Source organism: Nicotiana tabacum, chromosome 8, assembly GCF_000715075.1.
Source record: "Nicotiana tabacum cultivar K326 chromosome 8, ASM71507v2, whole genome shotgun sequence".
NCBI lineage: Eukaryota > Viridiplantae > Streptophyta > Magnoliopsida > Solanales > Solanaceae > Nicotiana > Nicotiana tabacum.
In genome coordinates, this window is record NC_134087.1 from 9,971,412 (window position 1) to 9,991,807 (window position 20,396).

Consider the following 20,396-nt stretch of genomic DNA (forward strand, 5'->3'; position numbering starts at 1 on the left):
CTGTTTGTTTCTTTATATTAGTTTTTTTGGATTTGTTTCGTATAATTGGTATATCAGTAGACTTTGAAATCGTATTTCGTTTAATCACTTAGTCAGAATATTTAGGATTAGTTCAATAGTTTGGTTTAACTTCTTGTTTAATTATGTTGATAAGAACTGATTAATATAGTATAATTCAAGTGTTTACCTACTTAAGAAGCTTCTAATAGTGGTAGGGTTGGGATTGCAATAGCTGTTTAAATTAAGAAAGCACTAAGCTAGTGGGTAGTTAAAAATGAAAAGGTGAATTGATAATGGAAGATACACTAAAATGAATGCCTATAAAAAGGCTGAACTTGAGAGGTGTAAAAGGAGGGATAGAAGAGATTCTGAGACAAAATACGGAGAGATATAGAGTAAAAGATAGAGAAGAGAGAGTCAAAAGAGTTCATATATAAGAACATTCTGAAAAATACTGAATTTTTTTTTACTGTTACACTGATTCATCCGGAGTTACTCACTGTTTTCTTAGTTAAAAATCTGGGTTGTTCTTGTTGTTTAGTTAATGCTGAACTTCATCCCCCTATTTCCTTTATTTCCAGGTACTATATTTTGAGCTCTATTAAATATGTGTAGTCAGGTTTGATGTATGAAATGCAAGAGTGAGATTCAGAATATGGCTCCAACTAGTGTTGTACTTCGTTTATTTGACACTGCGTTGTAGTTCATTTCATTTCTTAGTTAGTTTCTATGTGATTTAAGTACCATTTATCATTTGCTGTAGTGAAGATTTATTCGAGCCATGAAAGGCATGTTTGTGTTTAAATTCTGCTAGAAATAATAGGTATTTAATCTTAAAAATATTCAAGTCAACTATGGATCAGCTGAATTCATGTGATTCTGTTAAGTTACAAACTATCCGAGGCATCAGTTGTTTGTTTTCTTGTCTAAATTTTTGATTCAAATCATGATTAGCTATGATATCCATGCTAAAGCTACTAGTAAGCTCATACTGATACATTTATGATAGGCTTGTGAATGCATTTAGTGTGAGGTAAATTCGATTCTTTTAATGTTTATCAGATTAGTTTATAGAAGTGCTATTGGGTTTAGTTCTAAGTCTCTCCTGGTTGTTTAGTTGTTCGTTCTTTTTGAAGCAATTAACTTTGGAGGCTAAGTAGACGGATATGTGTATGTCTCATGGAGTTTAATTGATTCACATAGGGTTAGCTTTGGGTTAATTATTAAATGAGCATTCATGGTTGTTTTTGAGTTGAGTCTGGGCCATTTTGTGTGTTGTAAGTCAATTTGGGGTCCTTCAATATTGAGTTTGGATACTGTTTGTGTTGCTGAAGGAATTCGACCTTGAATCCCTGTTTGTTTTTTTGTCAATACATAATAGTTGTCGAATTGGGCCTTCTTTTGGGCCTAATTCAGGCCACTTAGAAATCATTAGACCAGTAGCATTTATAACTTGACTTGGGCTCCCTTTGAGCCTAGATTTGAGATGAAAATAGGACTCACATCAATACTATAAATCATTCTGATATTATGCATTTTTATTAGGCACTCTCTCGAATTTGGCTTAAATCGTTTGTTGCGCTCAAATGGACGAAAGTTTGGCATGTTCATTTGTATCCCATTACCCGTGTTAATTTGGAGTTGTCTATAATTACTCAAGCTCACATGACTTAGGCCAGTAATTTTAAGTCATGACTTAGCTCTTACTTGACGCAAAGCTTAATTTACCATCTGCGTCCTATCTTTACAATTGACGGTGTTAATGTAAATAAATTTGTGTTGAAGGGGTGTCATATCTTCATTTTCGATGTGTTAGTTCTAAAAAGTTAGAATTGTTCCTTCATGGTAAGAGAAGTTTATTTCTATTGGAATAATAACAATGCGTCGAGATTTTTTTTTATCGTATAATCTTTACTTGTGCTAATTTGTGATGCTTGGGTATTTGAATTTGGCTATTAGTGAGGTTAATGCTAAAAGAATCTTGCTGCAATTCGTAGGTTGTTTAATTAAGCACAAATAATTTATGGCCTTCGTATTAATTTCTTATGACTTAGATATAAAATAACAAATGATCGTAGATTGCTTTAGGCACGTTTAATGTATTATTGTGATTATGTACATGTTGACGTGACATAATTATGGTTTTCAAAATAAATCGAAGTACGCGTTCGCGCAACTTCGGCCAAATTTTTAATAATAATAGAGCATCGTTAATCGTGGACGAAATAATTATATAGTATCCCTAAGTCATAAATCGGTTAAATTTTTTTATCATTCTTGTGCATAGACCATAAACTAATAAATTTTCTTTATAAGATTGTAGTAAGTTTCTTTTAAAGAAATACGTTTACAATTCTTTATCACTTAAGCCATAAAAGTTAAAAAATTTCAAGTGTTAATTTAGTAGGAATATTTTTTTTTTTTAAAAGGAAAAGAACAAAAAATAACGTTGGATAAGGTATTTGGAATTATTAAGTTCACTAAGAAGTTTTTTTGGGGGGCTTAATAATTCCATATCTATCCTAACCTTAAATCAAACATAGGAAACAAATAACTCACAAACCGCTAGTATACTTTTAAGCATATTTAAATAAATTATTGTGATTATGTACACGTTCGCGTGACATAATTACGATTTTTTATTTTATTTTATCAAAAAAAAAATCGGAATATGAGTTCGCGCAACTTCGACTAAGTTTTCTTAATAATAACAAAGCATTACTAATTGTGGACACGTTCGCGTGACATGATTTTTGACGCGCCAAACAAATGGGTACACGTATGCGTGACCTGTTTTAAGATGATTTTCTTAGTTAAAAGCGATCAAAAAGTTAAAATTGTATATATGTTCAAAATATTTTAAATCAGATAATTAGGCCATTTATGACAGTTGAGCGACCGTGCTAGAACCACGGATCCCGAGAATGCCTAACACCTTCTCCCGGATTAACAGAATTTCTTACCCGAATTTTTGATTTGTGGACTGTATTACAGAGTCAACCGTTCCTCGATTCGGGATTTTAAACCGGTGACTTGGGACACCATAAATCTCCCAAGTGACGACTCTGAATTTAATGTAAATAATTTTGTTTCGATTGTCCTTTAATTGGAAAAACTCCCTTATACACTCCTTCCCGGGTGTAGGAAAAAGGAGGTGTGACAGTTACAAATAACACAATGAAAAGGATTGAATTCATACATGCTCCTAGACTTTTGTTAAGGCATGTTCAGAATGAAAACAATATTAAAGGGATCGGTTTGTGCCTTGTCTTTGTATGCTGGTTCACGAGACTAATCTATGCCTTTCTTATCTCTATAAAAACCACTGATCGATAGGTACAAAGTCACAAGCTTAGCGAGCTTATCTATCTTAGACCTCACATAATCAGCATGGCCCGTTGATCGGTAGGAGCCAAATACGTTGATGCATCTCTCCTTAAATAAGACAACTGTCAATATCCAATGCAGTTTGTCCTTCAAGTTGACTGGTATCAAGACGTTGTCAATTGTATGCCACGGTACATTAGCTAGCAATTTGTAGCCCTTTATGTATTCACATACAACGTCTTCTTCATTGGCTATACTTTCATTACTATCTGTATCATTATACTCGTCGAAGATTTCATCAATTCTTGTCTTGAAAATATAATCAACTGTGGTATATTTGAATATGATGGTTTGGTTGTACTTTCCCTTCTTTCTCTGGTAGTAAAATATTACATCTATATACTGTATATAAAATTGAATATATAGAGATAGAACATTGTATTAAAAATAAGGAAAACAAACTTCGTTGAAGAAACTGAATATATACATGTGTTGTATGTTGAATAAACTGATTATATAACTCAATAATGCTGAAAATAAATTGAAGATACTGCTGAAAACAAATTGCTACTTAAATACATAATGATGAATATATACCAGTGTTAACAAATTGCTAGATAAAACATTGAAACCAATGAAGTTATATTACTGAATATATTTGCATACTTTGAATACAGTTAAATATACTGAATATACAAAAATATATTGAATTCAAATGAGAGCATGTAAATCACTTAAATACAGTAAATATAGTATTTAACTGTATTTCTGGAAATGTAGAGTACATTTAAATATACTGTGTTCAAAAATATGAATACAGTGAATACATAATTTGTTTGACAAGAACAAAAAATATGAAACGCAAATTTCGATAAAACATGTATAAAATATGAATTATACTGAATGTACAAGGGTTAAATCTTACATCGTCATTCCATAGTTGACCATCAAATGAGAGAAGGTAAAACCAGCTCTTTGAAGTGACTGCATAAACTCCAAAATCCAAAGGTATAGGCAGTGATGACTTGTGTTACTTGTAATGGTTTTCCTTATCCTTTCTACAAGGTTTTGGAAAAAGCATTATATACGTATAATAATTGATAAAAACAAGCATTAAAGATCGAAAAAAAAAACTTACTTTTGATCATGTTTAGCAAGAAGACCATCACAGACTCATTTCTTGTATTCTTAAATGACTAACATAGGATGTGGCTCAGATATTAAATCATATTCAAAGGGGTAATTTTTTTCAAATATGAGAGTCAACTTTACTGAGGTACCTGCGATTCATCAGTGTCATTAATAGCGACATTTAATTAAAGTTATTATGGGAAAATATATCATAACTTTATAATACATAGTGTTTGTATAAGAATTTACTAACCGGCCGAGTAAAAGTTTGATTCGTAAGGCGAAGAATACCATCGACTTGGACGCCGATTCCTATGAGAGGGTAAAGGGGTTAAATCGACAAGTTTTGATGCTTGATGTATCACAATTCTAGTTTCTGGGATTTGACTTGGAAGAAACTCATCCGCCAACTCAAATTGTATTTCTCTGGATACATCATCGCCAGTTTTGGGTGGTATGATACATGGCACATCCAATGTAGTAGGCCCCACCTTTCTTACTTTACCACATTCAGAATTAACCTCTGCAGATGCATTCAATGTGTCTCCAATTAAAATAGCATGTTGGCGTTCCTCGGCATGAATGTCGGTGTTCAGCTTCCTTTCCATGGCTTAATAATACACACAATAGAATTTATTAATATAGTAAATATTTTATAGACATGTATTTTGTTAATGTATACATATGTATATGAGTGTATTCTGAACCATGTTTGTTGTTGTATACATGATTAAACTGAAGAATAATAAAAGCTGTTTTAAAATATGTATTTAGAAAATGATGAATACATATGTAAAACTGTATTCACATGTATATAATTGTATTCTGTAACATGTATGTTGTTGTATACATGATCAAACTGAAAAATAGCAAAATCTAACTTACAATATATATTTAGAATATAATTATATAAATATATACTGAGACTGATTACACATGTATCGCTATACTGCATATATACTAAAGAGGTTAAAAAATATTAACCTCTGAATTCTCCCCAACAGCTATATCGCTTTGTGTTTGGCATTTGGGAATATCTTGCAAGTTGGCATCAGATGACATTTGAATACCACCACCATGTCTCCTGGTATATTTCTTTCTCCGGTATACCTTTTCTGTATTTTGATTGGCTTTAACCTGGACAGAAAGTTTTTTGAAATTTTCATTGATCAATGTTCGTAGAGAAGTGAACTCGCCCATCACCTAATCAATACACAAACAATTAGAGAGGGGTTAGAAACATATATGAAAGTTAATACATAAACTATAAAGTTGAATATGTTTTAATAATACTCACATAATCCTTGAATGAATTTAGATCCTTCCTCAAAGAAGACAAATCATTTGATTTAGAATCTGCTGGTTTCTTAACATGCAATACAATTTCCTTGATTTCAGATGTGGCAGCAGCAGGAATCTTGGATTGAGGTATTGCCGACACATGTGGAATTGGACTCTCTGCAATTGAGAGATCAATTAGCTGTTGTTTGCGCTTTTTGTAAAGCGGTGATGAAGATGGACCAACACTTGCATCATGTTTCTTCTTAGGCTGAAGAGACAGTGTAGGACTAAAGTCATCCGAATCATCTTTATTGTCGTATGAATGAATAGGACTCTTGTCTACATCAACGCCTTTTGGAGGAATCTGAATAACAGCAAGCTCTATATCGCTTGGTTGAGTGTTGCTGTATACGATTTGAAAATAGAAATACACTCAAAGTGAATGACACTTGCTGTATGGTTACGATTGTATTATGAGGGGCAATTAACTATATACATATATTCAATTGTATTGTATACAAAATTATGCACATTGAATTAAATGTGTATCTGTAAATTATTTTCTGTATTCTAATGTATTCCAGTTAATTTGGCAAACAATGATATTGATGTATGTTGTATGCAACTGTATTTAATCTCTAATTCTAACACTGTATTATGTATTCTACTGTATTCGACCTAATTTTGAAATAGGGACATTGATGTATGATGCATTGAACTGTATTTCAATAAAAATTTCAACAATGATTTCACTAACATAAATATATTCTAAAAACAATATGAGCCAATTAACGAACAGTAAATTACCATGTTTCCCTGGTCATTAAACATGTCGTTCATCAAGTAAGCATAAGTTGGTTGGTTGACAATGGATTTCCAATTGAGTATTCTGGAAATTTGGTTATCAACTTGCAGTGCAATTCTGGGGTCAACCTTTGAACAACACTCGTAAAATCATACTTGCATAGCGAGAGGTATCCCAGCTATTCTATAGTACTTCTGAGAATCTATCTTCTTGCTAATGATTTAATAAGGTATTGGAATGCATCCTTACCCCATCGATAATCAAAATATGTCCCGCTCTCGACCAAGTCAAAATGTAGTCTTGGGATGGTAAAAGAGTTTTTCTCGGTGGATAATATGAAAGTGTGTATGAAATACAGCACAGCTATTTTGATGGCATCCCCATCGTTGTCATGACCCCAATTCTTGTCATCAAAGCATTTCAAAAAATCGTTCTTCTTGACATTCTTTGAACCGCCAAAGTATGTATCAACAATCATGTTAGGCACCTTTGTGCTAAACTGAAAATCTTCAGGGTCACCAACACAATTGAGACTAGTGACAAGCACAAACTCGTTGATTGAAAGGGATAATATTGTACCACTGACGTATATTGAAATGAATCATCAAGACTTCCTTCTAGCTGCAGAACCATGAATCACCTGAACAATTGATGTTGGACCTCACATCGCTTCATATCGAGGAAACTTTCAAAATAAATAGTACCAAATATTTTGTACTGCTCTGGAGTAAATTTTTCTTTGAGGTCGGAGACTATGTCTGTGTTAGTGTAGGAACTGATATGCGGTGATAAAATAGGCGGGTGTTTAACAAATAGTTTTATTGAAAATAATAATATAAATCTGGAAAAGTATTAAAATGAGGGAATATATATATATATATATATATATATATATATATATATATATATATGAATACAGTTATTTGGAATACATAACTCATTCAACCTTAACAATACATTGTATTGATAATTACCACAAAAAATGAGAGTTATAATAATGACTGTTGTTCTAAATACAACAGAATACAGTTGACTTGAGAATACACATGGAAACACTTAGTTGTAATACATAACTAAAACTAGAACAAGTAGTGTATTTAAAAAAGCTGTGGAATGAACTAGAATCTATCTAAATACATCTAAATACAATATGCAAAAGTCACTGTAATAAGTACAAATCAGTGAAGGCACTTTTAAATACATCTAAATACATCAACATACATATAAATAAAGCAATATATAATAAGATAAATCAGTGTAGGCACTATTGAATACATATAAATACATTTACATACAATAAGAGAAACCCATTGTAGAAGGTAATAATCAATGTATGTAGATACATCAATCCATCTAGAATTACCTTTTCGTTCGACGTATCCGAGCTAGTTCCTGCATAGACCTACTTTCTCTTACCACCTGAAGCATCATACATAAGTTTTCTTCTCTTTTCCGCATTAGGAACTATTGATTTGATCACGCTCAACTGTGTCTATTAAAAGACTAAGCGGGCGTTGCAAATATAATCCGGGGTATTATGCCCCGAATCGAATCCCACAGGGAATTAACGTATCAAGAGAAGCCTTTAAAGTACTAAATTCTTATGAGTCAACCTTCTCAAACTTTGTAAATAACAAGTGGTGTTATGGTCACTACTCCAACTAACAGAATCGATAAAACGAAGATTAACTACTACACTGTTGTAGATAATTGGAATAAAGGTCTAAGGTAATGGTTTCCCCCGTTATTGAATTCCTTAGTCGTATGTTTCTTATAGTTATGAATTAGTTGTCTCTATCGATCATGAACTCTCCAGCTATCATAACTCTCTCTCAAGTAATTATGATAATTTACTAGCCGCACTCTCTCAAGCTACGCTAGCTAGATTTGCATTACAGTTCACTTAGATTGCACCCGAGGTATCGTTATCTCTACTCCAACCTCTAAACCCTAGGTTATGACTCTCACCTATACTCCGGGAGTGATGTTGTTCAAACAATTACCTAAATATGCACTCTCTCTCAAGCAGATACATAATAAATAGGAACGGCTAATTGAGGATCCTTTCAACTAACCAAAATCAAAACGTAGTTGAACAAATAGAGATTAACAACCAACTCAAACTATATTAATATAACAACAAGTTCATCCACAACGGGTTCACCCAAAACCTTAAATTAAAAGAGTTAGCTACTCATAACAATGATGTTCATCACAATAATTAAATTCATTACAAATCATAAAAACAAAAGGAAGAAGAGAAGAACTTGATGTAGAATACTCCTCCTTGCCTCTTGCCTTTCCTTTTCTTGCTCTCAGCTATCAAAAGCTACACATACCCTCCTTGGGCGAGCTTGACCTTCTATAAGTTAAGTGAATTTGCCCCCCAGACTTTCAAATTTACCCCCAGGAATTATTTTTCGGAACTGGGCTAGCGCGACCGCGCTAGTGGGCGCGCTAATGGCCGCGCTAGTAGCCTTACCATTCTGCCTCGACCATCTGGGCTAGCGCGGTCGCGCTAATGGCCGCGCTAGTCCAGGCCTTCATTTGGTTGATTTTTTTTCTCGTCGTCTCGCTTACTCAGCTCCTAGGGGTCTTTCTTGCTTCAATGCAGCTCCAATCACATCTTTAAGGCCTTATATAAGCTCCTTACTCCTGCAACACAATTTAGAGCTTATTTTTCATCATTTGATTATATTAGAGCATTGAAACATAATCAATCTGGGGCAAAACAATCGTCGAATGACATAAATCTAGTCTAATATCAACACCCCACACTTAAATTTTTGCTAGTCCTCGAGCAATCCACCACCTTTTATGAAGGTTCCTTCATTAAGCATTCTTCCCTAATGCATCACACCACGAACAGATCACATGAGTTACACCTAGTAGTGAACAATCTTAGCCTCAAAAGTTGACTCTCACGTGCCGTGCAATATTCATACTTTCTCAAGCTACTCTACAGAGAAGTCAAGACGTGCCTTTCCTTCATGAATCACATGCCCTCACCTTCACACAAAGAGAGTAGTTCCACATATAATGATATTTAAAACAATTAGGAACTTAGATAGATGAACTTCACTCACTCTCAAAAAGAGCATTCACATGTCACAAAGATGCACCATAAGCTTGCCCGTAGTGTACTACTCTACTAATTGAGCAACTCAGTCAAAGATCAATAGGACTTCACTTGGTTGTAATGTAGTCTAAGGTACGGGTAGGATATATTTGGTATAGTGACTAACCTCCCTAATCACTTTTTAATACAATTACATTAACATTCAAAACCATACTTCTGTCAACCAAATATTTCACCACTGTTCTTTTATTTACCACAACCCCATCCATTAGGTGTAATTATAGCAAACCACAACTTCTCAACCACTATATTATTCTCTTTTTTTTTTATTTTTTTTTTATGGTGCTGCTTCATTTCTTATGCGACAAAATTCTACACTTTTTTCTCGATTTCCGTGGTTCCACTCAAAAACCAAACTCCACCCCACACTTTTGCCTTTGCATAATTTTCAATACCACTCAAGTGCTTATGTGAGGAAAGAGGGTTCAAATAGAAGGCTATTCAAACAATTGGGTAAGGTTTGCAATGTGGTTGCCAAAGAAATAGGCTTATAGGCTCAACGGGGTTAACTAAGATGTATTGCAGTTAGGTGGGTTTACTTTATAAGTCTGGCTCAACAAGGAATTGCCTATATCACTTCTAAGACTGAATGAAGCTACTATTTCGCTTTGTAAACACACAGGGCAAGTTCTAGGCATCAAATGCAAATCATGGAATACAGTAAAACTCACACATATGGCACATGACTCATTCAAGATTGGCTTATCAAGACACTCTCTTATGAGTATTCAAGTCAGTGACGAATATACAATTTAAGGCACTTTAGCAAGAATCAACTACTGAGAATAAACGTTACACTCTAGTGTCTATTATGTTCAGGTGTAATAACGTTAGAGGCTTTTCTTTTCGAATTCAGCTCGTTTACCCATTAATCCTAATTTAAAAACTAAAAAGAAAACAAAATGAATACAAAACTACCTATACCCGGTTCAAGTTAAACTCTTGGAAAAGAACCGTGGCCCAAAGAAAAATCAAGGGGGAGTTACTACACTACCTAAAAAAAAGAAAAAAAATAATAAAAAAAAATCTTTTTGTAATTTTAAATATAATTTTTTATATACTAACTTCCCTCAAGAAAATTATCTAAAGGATCCGTCATCAGGAAAAGTCTTCATTTTCATTTTTTTTATTATGCTCGACTTAGTCCAAGATACTTACCTATTTTAAACTAATCAACTCCTACTTAATCATCAAAGCAATCAAAGCTAAACAATCAAAACAATCAAAACAAAACAAAACCAACCAAAATCAACTAGTCAAAGGTTATAATTACATATATACAATGAAGTATCCCCACCCCACACTTATAATGAAGACATGTCCCCATGACTTTAAAAATTAAAGAGTAGTGAGGTAGAGGTACTTCCCTGATGGCTCACTCCTGGTCGGAGACGGTGTCGGAGTTCACGTTGCACGCGCGACCTAGAGCTCTCAACCAGCCCAAGAACTTCTTTTCAGATTTCACCTGTCTGTCAGCCACAGCCTCAACACGGGTACCAAAATCTGTGACTGAAGTACGTAACCCAGCCATCTCTTGTTCCAAATTGGTCATGCGGGTACTCCTGCGTGGCTGTGAAGATGTGGATGCCCTAGATGGCACTACAGCTACTACAAGGTGCTCCGAGGACTGGGGTTCGATCCGCACATTCTCCTCTTCTTCATCCTCATCGTCTGAGTCGTTAGAGCTACCACTACTCTCTTCCTCTGCTGTTGCTGGCTCCTTTCCCGTGGTTACTTTGTCCGCTCGGAACTTGCGGTCCTTTTTTCACGAGCCCATCTGCAGCTAGATTTTCGGGCACTCGAGCATACCTACAAAGTTGAGTTATTAACGAAGGGAAGAAGAATCCATACATTTATATTCGGCTGCGGATGAATATCTCGTCATGTATTACTTTAGCGACGTCGAAGTTGCACCCATTGACGAAGCACCAAATCAAAGCAGCTATGGGCCCATTTACCTCTGTAGTATTATGGGATGGAATCAAACGATTGTTGATTAGATATAGCCAGCATTTCGTTTCAAAAGTGAGCGCTGAGGAATGGAACTTCTCACCATATTTCATCCAAACCACATCTTTCCCCGGTGCACAGATTGTTTCAAAGAATCTTTTCCACTTTTCCTGTGTGGGGTTACGGCCATACTCATAGAAGTGGTCATAATCAATCATAGGAGGGGGTAGCTGGTACGTCATCCTTATCACCTCAACAGAGGCATTCACCGCTTTCCGTCATACTGTGACGATTCCATTGTCATTTTTAGGTGCGTTGGCGTAAAATTCCCTCACAATCATTACATTACCCTCACCAGCCTCATTTATGAATGTTTGTAGCCCACGTCTCATCAGCTCATCGTACATGTGAGGGCAATGTCGATGGAGCGATCAGACATCAATACCCCTCTCAGGAATTGGCTTTTTAGAAGCCTTCTCAGCAAAGCGGTCCTGGGCTTTAGCCGATACAAATTTGGTATTATCGAAAGGGCATTCAGTGGCAACCCCACGTGTCCTGGATGAGCTTGCTTGTCTGTTAGAAGATGAACCGGCTGTGCGTTGTTTCTTCGTTGGAGCCATTGTACCTGAAGAACGGTAACAAATAAGTACTTCCCAACACCAAAAGTTGTGACGCACTGCGGTTACTCAGACTTCACACGCATACGTGGTCACAATTACATAACTACACTCACTGAGGCCTTTTCACAAACACCTTGTGGTCATTAGGCACTCACAACTTATTCCAAGCAATATACAACATAAACCCACCACCAAATCTTCCAAAGGTCCCGATTCAAGTAAAACAACACTCTACAATTTGCACCCCCACAAATACTACAATAATTATTACCAAATCTACTACTAACAAATAAATAAAGAAATAACCATATAAAATATAGCACACTTAAACACATAAAAATCTGCAGAGATTATGTGAAAACAATAAAACAAAATTGAAACAAGAATAACATACATGTAGTGAGAGTGAGGAGTAGATAAGGGGGTTAAAGGGGAATGTTGTTGGAGACTTAGAGGAAGATGAAAATTTTCTGGAAGAAGGGAGTGGAAGAAGAAAAGAATTTGAGTTGTGAGAGATTGGGGAGGGTTTTGTGAATTGTTTTAGGGCGTGTGTTTTGGTGTGTGTATGGGGAGGGGGATTTGTTAGATGTGGGTTATTAGATGGGGGGGGGGAATTTGGACTGAAGAAAGAAAAAATAATAATTGAATGATACAAAAAAATAAGAACAATTGTAAATTTACGTTAACAAAAACATCCCTGAGTAGCGCATTCAGATGCGCGATCGCACTAGTCTAGCGCGTCCAAGGCAGAGAGTTTTGCCAATTTAGCGCGGCCACTAGCGCGATCACTCTAGTAGCGCGTTCACTAGCGCGGTCCAGGCAGAAAGTTTTGGCAATTTAGCGTGTTCACTAGCGCGATTGTGCTAGTAGCGCAGTCAGTAGCGCGATCACGCTAGTAGCGCGACCAGTAGCGCGTGCATGAGTGCGGTCGCGCTAGGAGACTTCAAATTTTTTTTTATTTTTTTTACACTTTTCACCTAATTTTTCCATTTTTCGATTGCCTTATCACCCGCCCATTGTCACCTGCATTGGTTAGCATTTTCAAAAACTCACAATTAACTACTACTACTACTACTACTATCGTCAGGTTGCCTCCCGACCAGCGCCTTAGTTAACATCGTGGCACGACGTAGGTCAATTGCATTTAAGGCTCGCTCGACCTTTGTGGTTCAATGAAAAGTATGACGGATAGCTCTTTCGTTTCATCCATCCCCACATACAGTTTGAGTCGTTGTCCAATAACCTTGAAGGTGTTAGTGCTATCTTCACTGGTTATCTCCATAGCCCCTGACGGAAACACTTCTGTTACCCTGAATGGCCCAGACCATCAGGACTTAAGCTTTCTAGGAAACAATCTCAACCTCGAATTGTACAATAATACCTTGTCTCCGGGTTTGAAATTTCTGTCCACAATGTGTTTGTCATGCAGCCTCTTCATTCTTTCCTTATAAAGTCTCGTGCTTTCAAAGGCGTGATATCTGAATTCCTCCAACTCATGCAACTTTGTTAGTCGATTTTGTCCAGCCTCATCAGGGTTAATGTTCAATTGCTTTAGTGCCCTCCAAGCTCGATGTTCTAGCTCCACAGGCAGGTGACAGGCCTTCCCAAATACCAACTTGTACGGTGACATACCGATAGGTGTTTTGAATGCAGTCCTATAGGCCTAGAGCGCATCGTCAAGCTTTTTCACCTAACCAGTTCTTGTGGCGTTTACAGTTTTAGTGAGCACACTCTTGATTTCTCAGTTTGAGACCTCTACTTGTCCGCTTGTTTGAGGATGATATGGGGTTGCCACCTTGTGGTGCACGTCATACTTGGCTAGTAACTTCTCAAAGACACGATTGCAAAAGTGCGTGCCCCCATCACTAATGATGGCTCTCGGAATCCCAAATCGGGTGAATATATTCTTCTTCAAGAACCCCACCACCACCCTCGAATCATTGGTGGGGAATGCTGTAGCTTCCACCTATTTGGATACATAATCTACCGCAACAAGTATGTACTTATTGCTGTAAAAACTGATGAAGGGACCCATGAAATCAATTCCCCAGACATCGAACACCTCAACTTGCTAAATTGGATTCATGGGCATCTCATGTCTACGGGATATGTTTCCCGTTCTTTGGCATTCGTTGCAGCCTTTTACCCGTTGGTGAGTATCCTTAAAGATTGTTGGCTAGTAGAATCCAGCCTCCAACACCTTCGCTGTTGTCCGAACTCCTCCAAAATGTCCCCATAAGGTAATGCGTGACAAGCCTACAAAACAGAACATTGTTCTATCTCGGGGACGCATCTCCAGATCATGTTGTCAATGCAAATTGTAAACAAATGTGGTTCATCCCAGTAGTAGTTTCGGTAGTCACGATAAAATCGTTTCTTTTGAACATAGGAGAGTTCATATGGTTCAATGCCGCAGGCCAAATAGTTTGCAATATCAGCATACCATGGCACATCGTCCACACTTGTGGCTAGCAGTTGCTCGTCTGGAAAGGTTTCCAGAATATCCTCAGACTCAGTTGCATTTTCAGCACCTTCAAGGCATGTCAAATGATCAGCGACTTGGTTCTCCGTGCCCTTACGGTTACGAATCTCCAAGTCAAACTCTTGCAGAAGCATCACCCTACGAATTAGGCGCGACTTTGACTCTTTTTTATCAACTAAATACCAAATGGCTGCGTGATCTGTGTACACGATCACCTTCGACCCGATCAAGTAAGACCTGAACTTATCAAAGGCGAACACGACAGCCAACATTTCTTTTTCAATTAGCATGTAATTCAGCTGAGCACCAATCAACGTCCTACTTGCATAGTAAATAGGGTGCATTACCTTATTCTTGCGCTGTCCCAACACGACTCCCATAGCGTAGTCACTAGCATCACACATGAGTTAAAACGGTTGCTCCCAGTCGGGAGTAATTATAATCGGTGATGTGACTAGCCGCTTCTTTAGTTCCTCAAAATCCACCCTGCAGTCATCAGAAAACACAAATGGATTATCCTTTTCGAGCAACTTACAGAGGGGATTGGCGATCTTGGAAAATCCTTGATGAATTGTTGGTAGAAGCCGGCGTGTCCCAGGAAGCTACGAATAGCCTTGACTGACGTGGGAGGTGGAAGTTTTTCTATCACGTCGACTTTGGCTCTGTCCACCTCAATCCCTTTACTCGACACTAAGTGCCCCAAGACGATTCCTTCTTATACCATGAAGTGTCACTTCTCCCAATTCAACACTAGATTCGTCTCGATGCACCTCTTCAGTACACGGTTTAAATTTGCTAGGCATTCATCGAACGAATTTCCCACCACTGAGAAATCATCCATGAAGACCTCCATAATGTCTTCCACCATGTCTGTGAAAATGCCCATCATGCACCGTTGGAATGTTGTAGGTGCATTACAAAGACCAAATGGCATTCTCCTGAAGGCAAATACTCCGTAAGGGCAAGTAAATAAAGTCTTTTCCCTATCTTCCGGTGCAATAGAAATTTGGTTGTACCCCGAGTATCCATCCAAAAAACAGAAGTGTGAACTCCCTGCCAATCTATCGAACATCTGATCAATGAAAGGAAGTGGGAAGTGGTCCTTCCGGGTGGCTAGATTTAGCTTTCTATAATCCATGCAGATTCTCCAGCCTGTGGCGGTTCTTGTAGAGATCAATTCGCTATTATCATTCTTAACTACCGTCATGCCACCCTTTTTAGGTACACATTGAACTGGGCTAAATCAGCTACTATCAGAAATTGGGAAAATGATTCCCGCATCTAACCACTTGATCACTTATTTCTTCACCACCTCCTTCATATTGGGGTTCAGCCTTCTTTGGTGTTCCCTGGAAGGTTTGTGTCCCTCTTCCAGTAAAATTTTGTGCATACAGTATGCAGGGTTGATCCCCTTTATGTCTGCCATGGTCCACCCAATGGCAGTCTTGCATTCCTTAAGTACCTGCAAGAGTTGTTGAGCCTGCACATATAACAAACTAGATGAGATAATAACAGGTAATGTGGAGCCAGGTCCAAGAAACTCATACCTGAGATGGGCTGGCAATGGTTTTAACTCCAGCTTTGGTGGTTCTTCGAATGATGGCTTGGTTGGAGGAGTTTCTCTGTTTTCCAGGTGCAAGGGCTCAAATTTGAGAGTTCTATCCCAAAACCCTCTACCCTCTAATGCCATCACCCATCCAGCCCGTTCTTCTCCCTTTACCTCATCTAAATTCATTAAACACGCAGTGAGGGGGTCTTTAATAGTCAGTAGTTCATCATCGATCTCTACGATTACATCCACGGCATCAATAAGAGAGCAATTGGCCAATTCACTTGGTCGCCTCATAGATTTCTGCACGTTGAATGTTATCTCTTTATCGTTCAACCTCATCTTTAACTCCCCAATTTCACAATCAATTAAAGCTCTACCCGTGGCCAGGAACGGTCTTCCCAAAATTATGGGAATCTCTTCATCCACTTTACAGTCTAAGATTACAAAATCTGCAGGGAACATAAATTTCCCTACCTGAATCAACACATCATCTAGAATACCAGAGGGTCGCTTTACCGTCCTGTCAGCCAGCTGCAACAACATAGAGGTGGGTCTAGCTCTTACAATACCTAGCCTCTTATAAATTGCCAGGGCATAAGATTAATGTTGGCCCCTAGATCACATAGTGCTTTAGCAAAGGCAAAATCACCAATAGTGCATGGGATTGTAAAGCTCCCTGGGTCAGACAGCTTTTTCGCAATTGGTCTAGTCACCACTGCACTACAGGTCTGAGTAAGAGTAATTGTGGCCAAGTCTTGGAAATAAAATTTTTGGGACATTAAGTCTTTCATCATTTTTGCATACCCAGGCATCTCTTTCAAAGCAAAAATCAAGGGAATATTTACCTGGATTTGTTTTAGCATCTCCAAAAACTTTTTGTATTGCTCCTCTTTTTGGTACTTAGCTAGCCTCTGAGGAAAGGGTGCATAGGTCTTTTCTTTCCAATCATTTAGCTTCGATCTTTATCTGCTTCCACATCAACCACTGGTTCCTGTGCTATCTCAGCTTCTTTCTCGGTCTCCATTTGAATGCTACTTTTTTCCTGGGCAGGCTGGACTGTCACCTCTTCAGTTTTGTTGATTCATCCAACTCAATGGGCACTGATATGAGTGTCTCCGCCTCCCTGGCTTCTCGAGCCCTTTCTTGCTCGACATCCAAATCTCTACCATTCTGTAGGCTCACCGCCATCATCTGCTTCGGGACTTGATCTTTTGGATTTACTTGGGTATCTACAAGTAGTGTTCCATGAGGGTGATTGTTCAGAGACATCGAAATTTGGCCCATATGCATTTCAATATTTTTGATCACTGAATCATGTGCATCTACTCTCTCGCTAATCTTTCCATTAGACCCAATAACCTGTTGCATCATTGCTTCCAGTCTAGCAAACCCATCTTCCTGCCTTCCATTATACTGCTGCTGAGGAGGGTGATACCCCTGCTGTTGATTCTGATTACTGTATCCCTGTGGCCTTGGGTAAGGTGCTATATGTTGGGGGGTCTCATACCTCCCACATTCCCACTGTTGAACTGTGATTGGGATGGCTTGTACTGTTGATTCTACTGGCCCCAACTCTGACTACCCTGTCTCTGGCCCCCATAATTAGTCACATAGTTCATATCTTCAGGGTAATGCTGATGATCGTGTTCTGCTTTCCACTGGTTACCAATTGGCTGACTAATGCAAGATGTGCACAAGCCCTCATTAGTAGTATCTACAATATGTACCTGCTGCTTTTGCCCGGACTCTTCCACCTTTTTGGTGAGTATGTTCATATGTGTCAATAAGGTGGCCATATTTTCAGCCATTGAATTGGATGGATCTAAAGGCATTGAGTGCACCACTGGAGTGATTGGTGCATTTCTGGTTATCCATCCCGAATTTTGCGCTATCTTGTCAAGCAGACCTTGACCTTCTCTCCATGTTTTACTCAAAAATGTTCCACCGGCTGAAGCATCAACAATGTTCTTCACGCTATCTGACAATCCTATGTAGAACCGCTGTCCCAACATCAAATCTGGAATGCCATGGTGCGGACATATGATCAGCATCCCTTTAAAATGCTCTCATGTTTCATGCAATGTTTCCATTGGTCTTTGTATAAAACTCAAAATGTCATCAATCTGTTGCGCGGTTTTGTTGGGGGTGGAACTTGTTCACGAATTGCCTGACTAACTCCTCCCAAGTTGTTATGGAATTTATGGGGAGTGAGTTTAACCAGGTTTGAGTAGCTCCTGTCACTGAAAATGGGAATAATAGCAACTTGATTGCTTCTGGAGTTACATTGGGCTGCCTTTGGGTTTTGCAGATTGACAGAAAATTTTTCAAATGTTGTTGAGGATCTTCAACTTGTGACCCCGAAAATAATCCCTTGTTTCGCAACAAATGCAGCAAGTTATTCATGATTTGGAAGGATTCAGCTTGTATCTGCGGGACTAAAATCGAGGTGGCCAGATTTTCAGCTGTGGGTTGTGCCCAGTCATTGAGAGTCGCCTCTGGAACAAGAGGTGCCATTGGCGCTATTGGTACAGCTGGGTGTTCTTCGTGATCTCCCATTGTTGTTTCTAATGGGTCAGTTGTTTGTTTTTCCGGTTGGCCCGATTAAAGGCCTTGAAAAATTTCTCGGGATCTGGTAATGCTTCAAATTTTTCACCAGTTCTCGATGAGTTTCTAGGCATGCACCTGTGCAACCAAGTTGACAAACGTTAAAAATTTCAATGTAAAAGTTGGGTATAGAGAGAACTAACTACACTAAAAAAATTGTACTTCTTTCAATTGTAATTGATAATACTGTTAATTTCCCAGCAACGGTGCCAAAATTTGATCACGCTCAACTGTGTCTATTAAAAGACTAAGCAGGCATTGCAAATATAATCCGGGGTATTATGCCCTGAGTCGAATCCCACAGGAAATTAACGTATCAAGAGAAGCCTTTAAAGTACTAAATTCTTATGAGTCAACCTTCTCAAACTTTGTAAATAACAAGTGGTGTTATGGTCACTACTCCAACTAACAGAATCGATAAAACGAAGATTAACTACTACACAGTTGTAGACAATTGGAATAAAGGTCTAAGGTAATGGCTTCCCCCGTTGTTGAATTCCTTAGTCGTATGTTTCTTATAGTTATGAATTAGTTGTCTCTATCGATCATGAACTCTCCAGCTATCATAACTCTCTCTCAAGTAATTATGATAATTTACTAGACGCACTCTCTCAAGCTATGCTAGCTAGATTCGCATTACAGTTCACTTAGATCGCACCCGAGGTATCATTATCTCTACTTCAACCTATAAACCCTCGATTATGACTCTTGCCTATACTCCGGGAGTGATGTTGTTCAAACAATTACCTAAATATGCACTCTCTCTCAAGCAAATACATAATAAATAGGAACGGCTAATTGAGGATCCTTTCAACTAACCAAAATCAAAACGTAGTTGAACAAATAGAGATTAACAACCAACTCAAACTATATTAATATAACAACAAGTTCATCCACAATGGGTTCACCCAAAACCTTAGATTAAAAGAGTTAGATACTCATAACAATGATATTCATCACAATAATTAAATTCATTACAAATTATAAAAACAAAAGGAAGAAGAGAAGAACTTGATGTAGAATAATCCTCCTTGCCTCTTGCCTTTCCTTTTCTTGCTCTCAACTATCAAAAGCTGCACACACCCTCCTTGGGTGAGCTTGACCTTCTATAGGTTAAGTGAATTTGCCTCCCAGACTTCAAAATTTACCCCCAGGAATTATTTTCCGGAACTGAGCTAGCGCGGCTGCGCTAGTGGGCGCGCTAATGACCGCGCTAGTAGCCTTACCATTTTTCCTCCACCATCCGGCTAGCGCGGTCGCGCTAGTCCAGGCCTTCATTTGGTCGATTCTTTTTCTCGTCGTCTCACGTACTCAGCTCCTAGGGGTCTTTCTTGCTTCAATGCAGCTCCAATCACATCTTTAAGGCCTTATATAAGCTCCTTATTCCTGCAACACAATTTAGAGCTTATTTTTCATCATTTGATTATATTAGAGCATTGAAACATAATCAAGATGGGGCAAAACAATCGTCAAATGACATAAATCTAGCCTAATATCAAGATTCT

The 20,396-nt window shown here is 37.8% G+C and overlaps 1 non-coding gene across 1 annotated transcript; it reads left to right on the plus strand.

Moving 5' to 3' along the window:
* The first annotated feature begins 18,309 nt into the window (after positions 1 to 18,309).
* LOC142163640 (small nucleolar RNA R71) lies at positions 18,310 to 18,416 on the plus strand. The gene has a single exon (XR_012694586.1). It is a non-coding gene; the product is annotated as a small nucleolar RNA R71 (small nucleolar RNA).
* Positions 18,417 to 20,396: the final 1,980 nt, after the last annotated feature.